Below are 18,112 nucleotides of genomic sequence, written 5' to 3' on the forward strand. Positions count from 1 at the left end.
TATTTTTGGTTTCAAACCAAACAGGATCAATGATAAGGGATTGTGGGTTTTGGAACGGGTTAGATTGGATATGAAATTTTCAGTGGAGGAGAGAATTATTTCAGTGGGAGTTGGATCTAGTAAACCATCTTCACCACACTCTGAGGCTGGTAAAACTTGATCTTGGGAGAGAGGATAGAGTTGTATGGAAGTATGATAAACAAGAAATTTTTTCTACTAACTCATTTGTGCAGGTGTTGCATGTGGAAATGGCTCCAGAGGATATACATAGCTACAACTTTACTAGGACCATTTGGAAAGGCCTTGTCCCACCCAGAGTATAGTTGTTTGTTTGGTTTGTACTAGTTGGCAGGTTTAATACGAAGGAGAGACTGAGTCGGCTGGGGATCATTCACCAACAAGATACTTCATGTGTTTTATATAACAATAGTGTTGAGTATGGTCACCACATATTTCTTCGTTGTAGTTTTGCTTGGCAGGTATGGTGTGCTTGGTTATCATATGTTGGAGTGCAATGGGCTTGTCCAGGAGCAGTAAAGGACCACTTTCAGAGTTGGACTGAGAACTCAAGGACAAAACAGGAGTGCAAGAGATGGATGGTGTGTTTCTGCGCGATCATTTGAAACTTATGGCTGGAACGGAACCGAAGGATTTTTCATAATAAAGGTAAAGGAGTTGAGGAGATTATCAACATGTCGGCTTTGAGCTACAAGGAGTGGATAAGTGCTGACCTTTTATGTTGTTGATGGCAATGCCAGAGATGAGAAAAGGGTATTTATAACTTCGTGTGTTCTGTTTTTTTAGGTTTAGTTTATAGTTCATTCTATGTTGCTGCTTCCTATGCTCCACTTTTTGTGTCGAGCTCTCGTTCAAAAAAAATTAATAATTTTATAATTTTTCTATATGCGAAAATAATTTTTCAAAGAATAGCATTGAAGGTAACAAGACAATCTACTTAACTCTCGAGTTACACGAGTCATTTCGGAATAATTAAATATTAGTTATGTAGATTGAAATTTTGCTTTGTAGGATAAAATTAGACTATGCACAAATTATAACCTATTTTTATAGTTTTTTTTAAATAATTATAATTATTATAAATAATATTTATTATTTTAATATAATCTCCCATTGCAAAGCATGGATGTATAAAACTAGTATTAATTGAAAAAGGAATTTTTTTTAATTGAACCACTGTTAAGTGTTAATTAGCTCATTTGACCCGAATAAATATTATAGACTATTAACTAAAAATAAAATACTTTTAATCATTACCGTTTTCTATGTTAATAAAAATAAATTGAATAAAACTAAATTTAATTTAATTTGGTTTATTATCACGGTATAAAAGTTAATTAAGTTATTTTATTTCTGATTATTTATTAGAATAGTAATAGCGAAATTATTTTAAGAATTTTTTTGGAATGTAAAACAATATCTAAAAGTGAATGAGTAAAAGTCAACATTTTTAGGATTAGGATAATTATTTCACATGTACATACTAAATACATCAAGAGTGCATGCATTATAGCTTATCTACCTAATCAGGATATATACATGATACATAAATTTAAATATAAGAAAAAGTATACGTATAACATGTAATAAGGGTAACAAATGTCTTCTTATTGTCCAAAATTTTTACTATTTTCTAACAATTATTACGTCCAATGCTATTATTTATAATTTTTATGGGTAAAAGACTATTCATATTACAATATTTTTTATCTATAATCCCATTTTTCAATCCTGACCACATAAAAAATAAAATCATAACCATTAATTAACTGTTATCGGATCTGTCAAAGGTCACATTTTTTTTCATCGCATCTAGGATTACCATTGTTGTATACTTGTTGAAAAAATGTGACTATCATAAACTCTCTTCCTGTTCGTTTGAACCAATCCAAATCCTATCACTATCTCTCATAAAAATTCATACTCTTTTCATTTCTATTTCCATTTTTCAATTCTAATTCGTACATGCTTAAGTTTTATATCATTAAAGACACAAAAACATCATCCAAAACATATCTGATTAAAAAACATGGCGCTAATCAAGTTAAGAGAAGTATAACTGAGAGAATGGGGTTCAATTTCAATGCAGGAATAATTAATAGTTAGGTTCAAAACACAGTCACAAGAAGTCATTTTTGTTCTTTTTCTTCTTCAGGTGGATCACCATGCATATCACTATACCCACTGCATTGCTTGATTCTCCCATCATGTTTCTCAATTCTTAGGGTATTCTATTTTCTCTGTCTTTTTATATTTTCTTTTATTTTTTCGGTGATTCTTTTGATTCTTCTGTTTCAATTTGATCAAAAGATTAATATTTTTAGTTCTGGAGTGTTGTTCTTGATGAGAGAGTAAGTTCTTGACGAAAAAACTCAGAAAAGGAATTGTATTGAATCAGACGAGAGAATAATCAACTTTGTATTAAAACGATGCCCCCATATTGAGAGGGAAAATAAAGATAAAAGAATATCCTGCTCATTACTTATCAATATGTAACAATAAATATGAAGGTAGCATTGTTCCCTCTTTTGTCAATAAGAAATCATCAAGTGTCATATTAAATTGTGTGTGCATTTAAACCAAATAAGAGAGTAAAAATGTTTTGTCAATCTAAGACAATGATGAGAGTATAAAAAACTAAATGTACCACAATTTCAAATTGTCATATAAAGATAAGATGAGTATTTTCATCAAACAAATGTACCATAATTTCAAATTGTCATATAAAGATAAGATGAGTATTTTCATCAAACATGAAGGTTGTTCAATTTGACTAGAAAGAAAATGCCAATGCACGGAATAAGATTTAATTATTCTGTCGGTCCATACAGTCTTATCGAATTTTCAATTAGATTCTTGTACTTTTTTTCTTTTTAATTAAGTCTCTATATCATATCAGATTTTGTAACTAAGTCCCTAATATAACAAAAACGTTAAAATTAACAGAATATTCTATTAAATTATACAGAATATTCCGTCAAATGTTAGACATATTCGTTTTGTTTAATGGAATATTCTGTTAATTCCAGTGTTTTTACACGCTAGACTTAACTACAAAATCTGATATGATATAGAAACTCAATTGAAAAAAAAAATATAGGGACCTAATTAAAAAGTTAATGAAACTATAGGAACGAACAAAATAATTAAACCACGGAATAAAGCTGAAATTTCAGTAGGCACAGGTAACTATCACTGTTCTACTTACCATACCGTGCCTTAGGTAGGGTAAAATGCAAAAATCCAAATGAGTAGTGCTAGGGAGCCAATGGCCTAAACATTTTCAATGGGCTAAATTTTTGGTTTATGAATAAAAGGAACATCACATATACTATCCAGAATAACCATTCGGATACCAGAGATAATAAACATCTCATGTTATAAAAAACTAATTTTGAATTAACCAAGGTTCGAAACCACTCATCCCAAAAGCATAACCTGATAGTACAATGTAACACTAATAATCATATCTCTAATAATTTTTAAACCTTCATTGTACACATTATATACTTAGGTCATTGGTCTCTATATTTTCTCAATCCAAATTGTTTTCCCATTTGATAATGTGAATTACTAAGATAGCCCATAGATCAAGCTTCATTGAGAAGCCATACCATGAAACATCTTAATCCACATGTCCTTAGTAACCAAGGAGGAGATTCTTATATAAGTTAGACATATATATAAGGTTTAATTACTCTGTTAGTTCTTATAATTTTGCAAAATTTTTAATTAAGTTTCTATATTTTTTTTCTTTTAATTAAGTCTTTACACCAATTTTTTTTCCAATTAAGTTACTACCGTGACCAAACAATTAGATTTAACAGAATATTCCATTCCTAAATTAAAAGTTCTCTAACTCTTTCCTAAATCTCTAATTCTTGTTCACTCTTATTTTCTAAAATACCAAAATAACCCTCCCACTCCCAAGGTTAGTATCCCCCAAGTGACCCTCGGTCCTGCCATGGCAGAATTAGCAGAGCGTTTCTTTGAACGAGGAAGCTCATCTACGGTGACGGCGGCGGCGCCAGCCACCTCGGTCTTGTCGGCTTCTTTGGCGTCCAAAGACTCCGACGAGGCCATGACCACCTCTTCACCGGCGTCGAAGTCACTGTGCGTTGAAACTCCAACGGGACGCGACGTTTTCACGATGAGAGAGATTGGTGTCAAGAGCACCGTCGGAATCTCTAGGAAGGCGGTGAAACCGCTGGTGAAGTCCGGCCGCAGTTCACCGGATTCCATTCCCCACCAGAAGCTTTGACTTCATTTTCTCAGGTGAGGGCTCACTGGAGAGGTCGCCGTTCCCGGCGGAGTTCGCCGCGGAGGTCAGCCGCACGCTAAAACCAGAAGGGTTCACAGTGTTCCATTTGGTAAACCCTAATGACACTCACAGCTTCAATTCCTTCCTTGATTTGTTTGATTCTTGCTTCGTATTAGTGAAATCGCGTTATATCAAAGGGTTTGATTCTTCAATGCCTCAAATACAGAAAATTGTTTTAAAAAAAGAGTGTGATGATGTTGATGCTGTTCATAAATTAGTAAAAGTTGATTATTTTGGGGGTGGTGAAGATGATTCAAGTGACAAGTGTTCTGTTCCAGAGTATAAACATGATTTAGTTAAAAATGCTGAGCCTTTGATTCCTATGGAGCCACTGAAACCGTAGATAACTTTGAAGAGGAATTTGAAGAAAATATATGATCAATGCTTGCAGCTCTTCAATTCTCTCAGATAAAGTGGAGTTCTTGTTCATCAATGGTGGTTAATTACTTGATAGGAAAACCATATATTTTTTTCTGTAACATTCTTGTCTTCCTTTTAACCTGTTTACAATTTTCATCTTCAGAGTTGATTTTACTTTAAATCCCCAGCCAATCGAGATGATTGCGTTCCAAATTTATTCCCATGTAACAATTTCAATTGAAACTGAATTAATTCCCTTAAGTCATCGAAACTTTGCTGGATAAATCTCCTTTACCCCCATATAGATACATATAGATATAAATAGTTGGATACTGTAATCTTAGTTTTATCTCAGAAGAGAATTTGATTCTTCTTTGTTAGTACTAAAAATTTCACTTCTTTGTTAGCTCTTGACACTATAGGTCAATGTACATTGAAAATATTAACCATGCTGTTGAACCCAGGTATTTTCATTTCAGTAATCTGGAGGCAAACATGATGAATAGCTCTCCAAGATTTCTTTTATTTATCATTCTGGGTTTGTAGTTTTGTACCAAGTTAATTAATTTCTTGATCCTTATATTGTTCATGATTTAAAGGTTCAATTTGTATATAAATAAGTAAAAGAATAATAGTGACAAAATAAAAGAGATTATAGAAATACTTTTCATGTCTTAGAATCATTGAATAGGAATATATGAATATCTTTTATTGAATATTTATAATTTCACCGAATTTTCAATTAAGTTTCTATATTTTTTTTTCTTTTCAATTATGTTCCTAAGGGTATAAAAGTAAATTTACAATTGACTAACATTTTTTTACGTTTAACGTTAACAGGGACTAAATTGAAAAAAAAATTAATGTATAAAGACCCAATTAAAAGAAAAAAAGTATAGGGACCTAATTGAAAATTTCGCGAAACTATAGGGACTAACAGAGTAATTAAACCTATATATCAACATTAATTAAAGAACTTATTAAAACATGCATTGCCACCAAACTGAATAAGAATAAATTACGAGTAAATTGTCAAATTAGTTTTTAAAAGATTACTCATTCTTTAAATTGGCCACTAAAAGATTTTTTTAATTAAATTTGTCCTTTAAAGATTTTAAATTAGTCGTATTAGTCATTTCATCACTTTATTTGTTGATGGTGTCAAAATTTGCTAATGTAACATGTTAAGTGACACTCCAACATACACTTTGGAGTCTTAATTAACTATTAACATGATTAGTTTATGAAATTAAATCAAATCAATCCCAAATTAAGGGATTCTAATGTCTCAAGTTTTCTCTTCAATTAGGTTTTGATTTGATCTAATTTCATAAAATAATCATATTAATAGTCATATAAGACTCCTAGAGTATGTTGGGGTGTCACTTGATGTGTAATATTAGCAAATTTTGACACCATTAACAAACAAAGTGAGGAAAGGACTAACATGACTAATTTAAAATCTTTAAAAGACGAATTTGTTTAAAAAAATCTTTCAAGGATCAATTTGAAGAATAAGTAATTTTTTAGAAACTAATTTGACCATTTACTCAATAAATTACTTACCAAAGTTGATGTAATACCAGCAAAAGCAACAGCTACAAGTCTGCCTAGAACACAGAGCTTATTCTTTCCACAAGAAATTTTCTGTAAACGAGAAGGTAAAAACTAGCTTACCATCCCAAAACCAATAGAATTTGAATGTATGTTCAGACATAAACTAGCTAAATTTAGAACGTGAAATCTATTTAAGTTGTGTTTTACAAGCCTTTCACTATGTTGTATTTTAAAGGCAAATATCAATTATAAATTGGTTGCAATACTTATTGATAACTTGTACTTAAAGATGGTTCCGGTACATCTGATATAACAATTGAAGCTAAAAATTTTAGCCACTCGGAAGAACTAGTGAACTGATTTTCAAAAATCAAAATAAATAATGCAAAATAACAAACCCTAACAAAGTAAGATGCAAAAAGCACAGTTATCAGAATCGAACAGACAATCGAACCGGTCATACTATTGGATCATTAATCACCGATCAATTATAAAAATTAATTAGGTTTATGTATATATAAGACTCACTACAATAGAAAAGGACCCACAGCAAAAAGAAATATTTTTTCACTTTTATTATACAGACATGGTTCCTTCATTCTTATACCTAAAATATATTTTCCCCTTTCAAGCTTTATGATTCTTGTTCTACATCTTTACCAAAGCCAATAAACTAATTATCAACTAATTGTTTTTATTTTTTTCCCAGTAGTTTTATGTGTTCTCGACCTGAAACAGGGGAGATTTAAGGTAACAAAGGTTCCAAACTATACACCTAAAAACAATACTTAACCTTAGTAAAACATAAGCTATGATCCACATCTAAGAAATACAGAAGATAGTATAACACCAAATCATAAAAAAATCAACACCTGAAGCAAGACACCAGACCACCACAGGCCTTTCCTACGGCAGATGCATCAGTAAGCTAAGGTAGAAACTTAGCACCTGGACTCAACACTAAGAATACCATAATCTGAAGGTTTTTGCATTTTCAAAATTTAATATAAGAGGTCCAATCTCATGCAACAAATTCAACATCAAATTCCTTTCAAAATTTTGCCTACATCGTTATACACCGCATCACTTCCAAGAGGCCAATAGCCTCTTCAAGAATGAATTGGAAGACAATCTAATTGTAAACCAATTATTAAATAATTAGAAAAAAATAAAAACGAAAGAAAGAAAAAATGCTCACTGGACTGAATACAATACACAGGACCCAAAGCTTTCTGGCACAGGTAGAAGTAGATTCAGAGGAGAAGGAGAGGCAGACGGCCAGCCCAAGAACGACGACGACGAGGGTGACGACAAACCAGGATAGGCAGAGGCAGAGCAAAGGTAGATGGTGAACCAAAGGCAAGAAGCACGAGTGGGTGCAGACAGAGAAAAGTAGAAAGGGATGCCCACACCTGTGATGATGAACCAGAGGACGACGAGACTGGAAGGGGTGAGGGAAGTGAGACTCCGTCTAAGACCCTTCTCCACTAGGGTCTAGGGACTCATTCCATTATCAGCTATTCAACTTATCATAAAAAGTAGTCATAAATAATAAATAAGAATTTAAAGTATTTTTTCTATTATGAAAAACTAAGTTTAATTTTTATTATAGTTTTATTTAATTAATTAATTGATTAAAATTAATATAGTTATTACTTTTATAATAATATTATTAAAATTTATAAGTTTTAAAATAATTTATTATTAAAAATATTAATATTTAAAAAAATTAATAACTTTCTAAATAATAATAATACAAATACATCAGATTAAACTAATTTATAAAATTATTTAATATAAAAAAACGTAATTAAACTTTCACGTGTATTCCGAGATAACAGCCACAGCTGAACTAACAAGGCAGCAGTATTAATGCAAACCTCGAAAAAAGAATCAAATCAAACCAAACACCAACACTAATCCGTTACTAATAACGACACATATCCTATAACCAAGAAAATCGGAACCGACGAAGCAAGTGGGACACTCCACTTATATATAAAAACAAACCATAACTCCGATGATAGATCAGATTAAAAATACACTTTTATTCATTTTACTCGTATTAACTTCTTGAATATTCTTTTAATTTAAAAGTCGGAGTGTCTTTTGCAAATGCTCTCATCGTTGTATTTCGTAATATCGAAGTTAATTTCGAAAGCTATTTCCAGGATGACATATAGCTCTTCCCAAGACTAAATTGTTGCGAAAGAAATTGCAGACCTTGGCTGAGCAAGAATGGAACAAACTCTATAATTAACAATAAATATTATGAAATTTTCATATACAACGGTTATATAATTAATTAATTAACATACATATAATATATAATATATATGTAACATATAAGTGCAACGGTCATATTCATATATTAATACATGTAATATATTAATATATAATATTATGTTTTATTTTAATTAATTTGCCACATATCAAGTATTTATTGGAATGTGATTTTTTTTTTTGAAAAATGACTTCCTTCTTTAGTCCACGTAAAGGAATTCATGTGAATTTTCATTTCAATACTTTAAAAAAATTTTGTATCAGAGGAGGATTTCTTCTTTTGCACCCTTGGAGTTGTTCTAAGAGATTAAAAAATTGGAAGAGGAAAGGAAAAAGAGTTTTAGAGTAAATAGCAAAAGTTCAACATACAATACTTTTGGAGTTTGAAAAAAAAAAAACTTGACCCGATTTTACTAAAAATTGCCTATGTTAAAGTGGGTCAAAGTGAGTCTTTTATATGTTCGATCCATTTAGTAGTTTGTAAGAATTGGAGTTTTTTATGTAGAACCGTTATAATAAAATAATTTTAGTATTCGAAACAGATTCAAAATTTAGAAGTTTTAAATTGAAAATAAAAAGGTGAAATTTGATTTCAATGAATTTTTTTGAGTTGAAAAAGTATCTTTTTCGAAAAGTTTTTGTAAAATTTTGGTATTGGCGCTTAAGCTGGCAGTACCGGCTCTAGTCTGTCCAGTACCGCGTATTTTGGAAAATAAAATTTTGAAAGTTGATTTATTGTTTTGAAAGGATAAAAATAATTTAGAATTAAAAACTGGACACTAATAACAGACCCAAAACGCTAACGGGTTGGACCGGACCCAAGTTGGGTCCAAACCCAACGTATATAAGAGAGTTATGAGGCCATTTGGCCTCATTTTTCAGAAAAGAAAGAGAGAGGGACGGTGAGAAGAGAGGAAGAAGAGAGTGTACTATTCCCCTCCATCTTCTGGGAGCCATATCTTGAGCTACGGAACTCTGATTGACGAGCCATTTATGGCCATGCGAAGTTCTCGTCGAGCTCTACGTTTCTTTATAAGCAAATCTGGTAAGAAATTGCATCTCAATCCCGAGTTTCCAGCCCTAGAATTCTGCATTTTTGGGTTATAGTTTTGAGTAGTTTTGTGGTTTTGCTTATTTAGGTGATTTCTAGTAACGGGTAATTGTTGGGTTTTATCTCTAATCTCGTTGGGTAAGGTAAGGTTTCACTAAACTCTTGTGCTTAGATGTTTTGTGTATCTTAGGTCTTGATTTTGATATATATGTGTTTTTAGTTTGAGCTTTGGTGCTTTTTGGAGTTATCTTGGCTTTTTGGTGGTTTCATGCGGGGAAGATAATTGGCCGAGATATGGCTTCGGTCTCTTCTATGTAATATGTAATATCACTGGACACTTAGGCTAGTTGACCTTAAGATAGGTTGAAGGATGTGACTGTATGATTAATTATATATAAATGTATGCTTCATGATGGTTTGGATGTAGGATGAATATGTTTGAATGTGATGATATAAATATATTGCTAGATGATGATTATTAATGGGTTGTGTTGGTGGGTGTTGAGATTTGAAGATGGATGTTGATGATGATTTTGATTGTTGGTTATTGTGGTTGATGATGATTGTTGAGAATTATCGGTGTTGATGAGTTTTATGATGGATTTGGTTAATATTAGATATTGTTTAGTGATGATGTTGAAATTGATGAGAATGGTGTGAAATAATTAGATTGAGATGAAATGAGATTGATTATGATGCTTGGTATTAATAGATTTATGATTGATGAATATGTTAGTGGGGATTGATTATAGTGTTATATATTTGATGTTTGATGGATGAGAATAATGGAAGGTGAAGAAAAATTTGGTATGAATGGTGGAATGGGACATAAAGGGTGAGTTATGATGTAAATGGGAGTTTGGCATAGTTTTGGTTAAGTTTTGGTTGTGAGTTTGGAAAAATTGAGAAATTGTGGGTTTTGGTAAAAACTGGTTTTTAGTGAATTTTGACGGGTCATAATTTGTGCCTCAATTTTCAAAATTTGTTGAAATTTATTTAGAATTAAAACTCATTGAAAAATCTTCAAATTGATAGAATAGTTGTAAAATTTGAATTTTTGTAGAGGAAGTTATGATAATTCAAAGTTTGGTGTCAAATCTGAAATTCTGTAAAGTTGTAGAATTTTGTGATTTCTAGTATGTGCGCACGCACAACCCTGTAAATTTTTAAACTTGTGCACACACACAGCCTTGTGCGCATGCACAAGCGGGGAAAGGCTCGCTATTGGCAGCGCTAGCACGACCTGTACGTGCACATAACCAATGGAGTTTTACAACCTTTGCGCACGCACAGCCCTGTGCGCACGCACACGTTGGGAATGATAGTCTGTTGGGGCCACTAGCACACCTTGTGCGAGTGAACATAATTGCAAACTTTGGTGCCTGTGCGTACGCACACATCTTAAAAATCTCTTGGGCATGCGCACGCACACCACTGTGCGTACGCACATGCCCTGTTTTACAACTTAAACTTTGTTTTTAAACTATTTCACCTTCCCAATAAGTTTGTAAGCTCTTGTGACGCCATTTTAAGACGTTTGGGCTTAATTTTGGGTATCAAAGCATGGCAAAAGTCCTAGGAGATTTTAATTGGTATTACTTTGAAAAGTTAGCAAACAGAGGTTTAGATTTCTGGTGTATTGAGAATGAGTTTGGTTGATAGAGAAGGAAGAGTAGTGAACTTGAGGATGACGGATAACGAATTGAGAAACTAATGAACTAATGAGTTTGGAATGGAAATTATGAATTGATGATGGTTGTGATGAGTTGAGGACTCAGAAAGAAATGATGAAATTATTGAATTACATGAGAGTGTGCGGATCCTATATCTCCGGCGTATCAGATTTCTTTGCTGCATGAATAGTTATTGTTGTTTCCTTCTCTGCTGCATGAAGTGTGCAGGGCCTAAATTCCTGACGTAATAGACTCTCTACTGCATGAGTGTGCAGGGCATTATATTTCTGGAATAGCAGAATTGCTGCTGCATGAGTGTGTAGGGCACTATATCTCTGGCGTGGCAGAAAAGGCTACATCCAGAAGGATATGTTGGGTTGGCATTTACGTACCGAAAAGTGATATCACGAGCCAATGGGACATGTATTCATCATATGCATCTCTTATATGCTTGTTTGCTTTGATTACTTGAATTTGCCTAATTGTATAATATGCATACTTGCTTCTTGAATTAATTGTGATATATGAATACTACCTATGTTTTACTTGTTTGCATTATCTGTGATTGTCTGGTTCTGAGGAGGCTAGATAGACGGTGGCGATGGAATCACACGGAGGGTAAATTGGTGAAGGCTGTGGGACAGCAGTGGCTAGTTTTAGTTAGAAATTCCCTAAGATTAAATACCTTGTCTATTACTTATGGTTTAAGTTATTTATTTTCGTTAAGCTTGAATATAAGTTTGGTAGAAAGCTCTAGGATTCTCTCTGGTGTCCTGGGGTCTTATGTCTTACATTACTGGGTACTGTTACCATACTGAGAACCTCTAGTTCTCATTCCATATGTTGTTGTTATTTTTCAGATGCAGGTCGCAACCCACCTCAGTGAGTTGCTTGATGGGAGCAGAGTGGAGGATTTCATTCTATTTTGTTGTCCTTTTGGCTATTTTGATTAGTACTTTCACTTTTATATTTATTTTTGCCTTAGAGGCTCACTTTGAGAGTGATATTCTATATAAGCTGTTTTACTTTCAAAATTCTGTATGTCTGTATTTAATTAGTCGACCTAAACTCCGCAGGCTCAGACTAGTATCTTATGATTATTATACTCTTGTATAACTACATATATCTTGGTACCTTACGTAGTGGATCTTATCTTTCATGCTTGTAGCTTTGTGTGAACGTTAGGACTTTGTAATTCCATATTTGAGCTTATTTTATTCATTGGGCTTCTAGGTTTATTAATCCTTCTTTATATATATTTATGTATGAGCCTTAGGATTGTCATAACCCTTGATTAACCTTTGCTTTACGGCATGAGGTAAGGTTTAGGGTAATTAGGGTGTTACATAGTTCAACTCGGTTTAAGGTTGGGCAACCAGTTTTTTAGTTTAACTGACTAGGTCGAACCGAGTTTGATAACATTGACAAAAAGTCATAGATATAAGCAAATTGTAAAATAAAAAAAACCCTAACGAAGTAAGAAGCAGAAACTTGAAAAATCAGTAAACTCCGAAATTCAGAACTCTCAAATCTCTCCTAAAAATTCACAAAACGATAGAAAATAAAAACACACCATCTTTATCCGCTTTTGCGTTCTGAGTTCTTAAGGTAGTTCGCCATTGCAATCATCATTCTTCGCCATCATCATTATGTTCGCTTCTCGGCATTTTAGTTATGGATACGGTGCCCTAAAGTCAAGATACTTTATTAAAATAATGATTATAATAAAAAATAGTTCAATTTATCATGTCATTTAAGAGGTGTCCTTTTGGTTTATATTCCAGAGATATTTGCAACGTTAATTTAGGTCAGTATGAAAAAAATTAATGGTTTTGATTTAAAAAGAAATGAAACGGTCTAGTTAACGAGATAAGATATGTGTGTAGTGTACTTAACTAGTTAACTAGACATAATGATAAAAAGTGGTACGACTCTCAAGGTGGATTTAGAATACATATAAATATATAATTGAAAGGAGTTATTAAATGAGAAGGCTGAAAAGGAGTAAATTAAAAATCGCAAACAGAAACACTCTCGTATCAACAGCGCGTCTTTAAAGCGAAGGTAAAGATAAGTAGCAAAGAAGGATAAGATAAAGACAGGATATAAATATATAATACAAATATATAGCCACTAGTGGCGACCTACAAAATTTAGGCTGGCTAAGATACAGAATAAAATCAGTTTGACATCCATATTTTTTCTATCTCTCCCAAAATATACATCAAAATATCTATAGGCAATTCAAAAACATAAATAATTACATGTATATAAGTTTTACAAAATAATTAAGGAAAATTCTAAGCAAAAGTAAAACAGAGTCCAATGATCTTCGCCATCTTTCAGATAAACCACATCTCACTGTTGAGCACCTGGACTTGCATATAAAAAATAGAGAGTGCATACGGAATGAGAACTCCCGATCCATGGGTTTCCAGTACGATAAAAGTGCCAAATAAATACAATGCACTGTAATAAAAACTCAATAAGCATCTTAAACTTCCTTTCTTCAATCATTCACTCTAGATTCTCACTAATCCATGAATTAGGCAATTGTCCTAGGGGATACTAAGTCTAGTTTAATCTCTCATCTTTTCTAACTTCCCAAATTTTCAACTTCCAATTTCAAATAGAACTAGCCTTCAAGTAATTCCATTGGTCATTCCATATCAACATATAAAATCTCCACCCGGAGTAAGTGGAATCGCTCCACTGCATCTACCCAGAGAGCTCAAATAATCTCATTACATATTCATCTTTATTATTCAATCCTTTTATTATCTCATCTCAACAAGAATAGCCCTCAGCGTTAACCGACACCAGCATGAGGGACCTCTCAATTTTTTAAAAACACAAACAAGACAGACAAATAATACACAAGTAAATTCAAGTAAAGCAATTAACACATAGTCATATATTATACATAGGTAAACAACCATGACAAGTATCAAATCCAAACAATTCAATCAAATATAGATGATACATGTCTATCCTACTAGCCATGAGCTCACATGTCAGTTACTATGCCAGAACCTGACACATTCGGTAGTTAACCCGGACATTATCCTCTTTGCTATTTACTCGCTATATAGCATAGCCTCATAAGGTGAGTGTCCTGTACACCTCACAGATAGAGGAAACCTCGCAGGGTTGAATATCCTCCACACATCGCAGAGTTGAGTGCTCTGTACACCTCAAAGAGTTAAGTGCTCTATACATCTCGCAGTCATAAAGCCTGTATCTCTCGCAGGGTTAGTACCCTGTCATATCATCGTACTACCATTTATAGTTTCATCATCACTTTCCTTATCTCGTAGGCAAGACAGCCAGTATTTCTCATAGGGAGAGTGCCTTGTTCACCTCACAGGCATAAAATCTGTATCTCTTTTTAAACTCATTATTTGTTTCGCAAGGTGAGTGTCCTGTACACCTCGCAGTCACACAGGCCTGTATCTCTTTATTCATAACCTCAACAAGAAAGGGAAAATCCTTGACCCCAACTCGTCTATTCATCTCGGAATATAGTGCCCGTCACATTTCTCAATCATCATCTCATCAGAATATTCACTCATATATATAACATATAACTCGGAAGGAATCCTCAACCTCCCCAATCCGTCATCATACCTCAGACCCATCGTTCATTTCACGCATTATCATCTTCATTATCAATCTCATTAACAATCTCCTCTCAATTTATATTCAATCTTTATTAAAATCAATCATCATCATCATTCTTTATCATAATCAACCATCACATTCATCCTCATCTTGTGTCACTTTACATTTTATTAATTCTCGTTTCTAACTCCTCTATCCTTAATTTCACCGGCTCTAGACTCTTACCGGGTTTATAAAGGTTTAGAAGGTTAAAATAATGGTTAAGAATTCAAAAATCCACTTTTTAGAAAAATTGAAAAAGTCGCATATGCATGCACATGTTCACGTACACAAGGATTGAAAATTTGAGTGTCACGTACGCGAGCCCTTGTCCGCATACACGAGAGTTGAAAATAGCAGCCTTTCCTCACGTCTCGTACTACGTCCGCATACACGAGTTTTTAATTATGACACTTTTGTATATGCATGCCCCCTTCTGCATACGCGAGATCACTGGGCAGTGCCCTGTGTCCGCATCACGTGGCACCTCTACGTATACATGATGTTGCAGAATTGCAAAAAGCTGTTAAATGAAAAATTCAGTTTTTGAGCCTAATTTTTAAACCTTCATATTTTTTTGTACAAAATTTATTTTTCAACCATTCTTGAACCGTTGGAAAGATTGATAAATAAAATTTCATAAAAATCTAATTTTAAAAGCTTTTCAACTTTGAGGACTGAGTTACGGTCTGCCAAAATTGGCTAAAAATTAGTTTTTGTCAAAATACACATTTACCAAATCTTCCAATTATTCTCAAACCAACTCAGTTTTAAAACATCAAAAGGACCTCAAACCAACCTAATTCACATATTCACACTCAACCAAATTCAAACCTACCTCATTTGCTTATTTCAACTTAAATGTCATCCATTTTATCTCGAAGTCCTCATTTTTTATTATCCTATCAATTATTCCAATTTTTCACATAATCATTATTAAAATTTTATTGAATATCAAGCATTATCACTCAATTCAATCATCACTTATTGTTCTACCTTTTTCTGGCCTCCGACCTAAATTCACGGCTTCTGACCCAAATTCACCAATTAAATACATAATTCATAAACATATAATTATCATCCAAATCATCACTTTTCACAATATACCAACTATTACAAAATCACACAATCCACATTACAATCATTAATTACCACAATATCATCTACACATATCAATTCTAACTAAATACACAATCTAAACCTAATTCTAGGGATATCTAACATAGGAATTCTCATCGCACCACACGATATTTAAATGAAACTTAAAACTGTACCTTTAATGACGGCGGTTCACACCCAATACTTGAATTCTCCACTCTAAGACTCACCCCAAAAGTTCCACAAGCAAGTTCAAGTCCCCAAAATGTGCCAAATTTATCCAACAACACTAACATAACTAATTTCACATATATATTATTCTAGGATTTATAAAATCTCATAAATCACAAGAGTTTTAAGATTCTTTACCTTAACCCATAGAAATAGTTGATGAAACTCATTAATAGCTCATACTAGAGCACCCCTAAACAACAAAAATCACAAGATTTTCTCAAAATCCAAATCAAAACATGAAATTTGAGAGAAAAATAAAATTGGACAAAGGACAATGAGATAATTACCACAATACCTAAATAGGATTGAAGAGGGTGAGAAGAGCGACGCGTGATCACAAATGACTGGTCAATCGGAGCATCGGAGAGAAAGTTATGGTGGATTGAAGTTGGTGGGGAGTTAGGGTTTCTCTTGATCCCTCTCTTCTTCCATTTCAGCGCCTCTCTCTCTCTTTTTATAGGGTTAATGAGATGAAATGCTCATAACTAAGGTTTATATATGTGGGTCTTGGGCTGAACTTGGACCCGGTTCACATATATGGTATGTTTAGCCTAACTTTGAGCCAAAACCTTTAAAATTTGTATTTTAATGTGCGTTTTAATTATTTTTACCTTCTCAAATATAATTTTTAACTTTTTAACATTCTTCACTCAAATTAATTTTCTTAACTGCAGTATTGGATAGATCACGACCGGTACTGGCGGTCAAATTTTTAGTGCACGTTTTTACGCAAAAAAACTGTTTTCCAACTCAAAAAAATTCATTGAGTCCAAAAATCATATTTGAATTTTCAAATTATGATTCTAAATTTTTTTACTCCCGACGGCTCATGTTTAATTAGTTCTTTATTTAATTTTTGTTAAATCAGAGTTTTACATAAAAACCTTGATGCGGGCCAAATGTCGATTCAGAATTTTCTCAAAAGAATTGCTTCGTCAGTAGTATAGTTTCAAACCAATAAATAACCCAAATCAGAGTTTAGATTATGTCACAATTCAAATCAATAAATACTAAAAATTTAAATCCTGGGTCGTCTCTCAAAGAAATTATAGTGAGGTGTGTGTATCATTAGTTATGAGAAAAAAGGATTGAATGCAAAAAACAAGAAATTAAATGACAAGAAAGTGAAGAGTAAACAAGAAAATTCAAGTGCTAAAAAGGCATTTTGGCAATGATTGAGTCAAGAGTTCCTATCCAAGTCATTGACCACAAACATGGTAATTAAGAAGAGTTAATCCCACTTCGTCATCCTCTAACATCGAAAAAAAGTTAATTAGGCATAATTGATCTTAATTCACAAGTCCTAGCCAACTCACTAATTAGTTTAGTGAAAGATTAGCGTCACTGAAAACAAAACCAACCAACAACCCTAAATCACCAATCAATCTTGGACATCAATGACTTAAGGTCACTTAAGTCCTCAATTCCAAGCCAAGAGTGCAAAATCTACTCTAAAACTAAGGAAGGCATTTTAACAAATACTTGAAATGCATAAAAGAAAAATATCATAAATTAGAAGAATTAATAAAAATTATAGCTAACCAATGCAAGAAAACAATAACAACAATTCAAATAAGCAATAATAAACATGAAGAACATCAATTGTATTAAAGAAAAATAAAAATTAATAAGTAAAATAAATAAACTAAGATACTAGAACAATAAAAAGTAAACAAAACTAAATTAAAACAAAATCAAAATCTAAATCTAAGGAGAAATTAAACTAAAAACTCTAAATTCCTAGAGAGATGTTAGAGCTTCTCTCTTTAGGAATTAACCTAAAACATAATTCTAAACTACTACTACTCTACTTCTACACTCTTTTGGTTGATCCCTCTTGAGACTTGCCTTCATATG

General features: G+C 32.8%; 2 long non-coding RNA genes across 2 annotated transcripts; one reads left to right on the forward strand and one right to left on the reverse strand.

Moving 5' to 3' along the window:
- The first annotated feature begins 3,927 nt into the window (after positions 1-3,927).
- LOC140179580 (uncharacterized) lies at positions 3,928-5,421 on the forward strand. The gene is made up of 2 exons (XR_011873110.1): positions 3,928-4,388; positions 5,164-5,421. It is a non-coding gene; the product is annotated as an uncharacterized lncRNA (long non-coding RNA).
- Positions 5,383-7,789, reverse strand: LOC112747274 (uncharacterized). The gene is made up of 2 exons (XR_003813809.2): positions 7,455-7,789; positions 5,383-6,346 (listed from the first exon to the last, which is right to left on the reverse strand). It is a non-coding gene; the product is annotated as an uncharacterized lncRNA (long non-coding RNA).
- Between the last annotated feature and the right edge of the window lie 10,323 nt (positions 7,790-18,112).

Source organism: Arachis hypogaea, chromosome 2 (genome assembly GCF_003086295.3).
Source record: "Arachis hypogaea cultivar Tifrunner chromosome 2, arahy.Tifrunner.gnm2.J5K5, whole genome shotgun sequence".
In the NCBI taxonomy this organism is placed as follows: domain Eukaryota; kingdom Viridiplantae; phylum Streptophyta; class Magnoliopsida; order Fabales; family Fabaceae; genus Arachis; species Arachis hypogaea.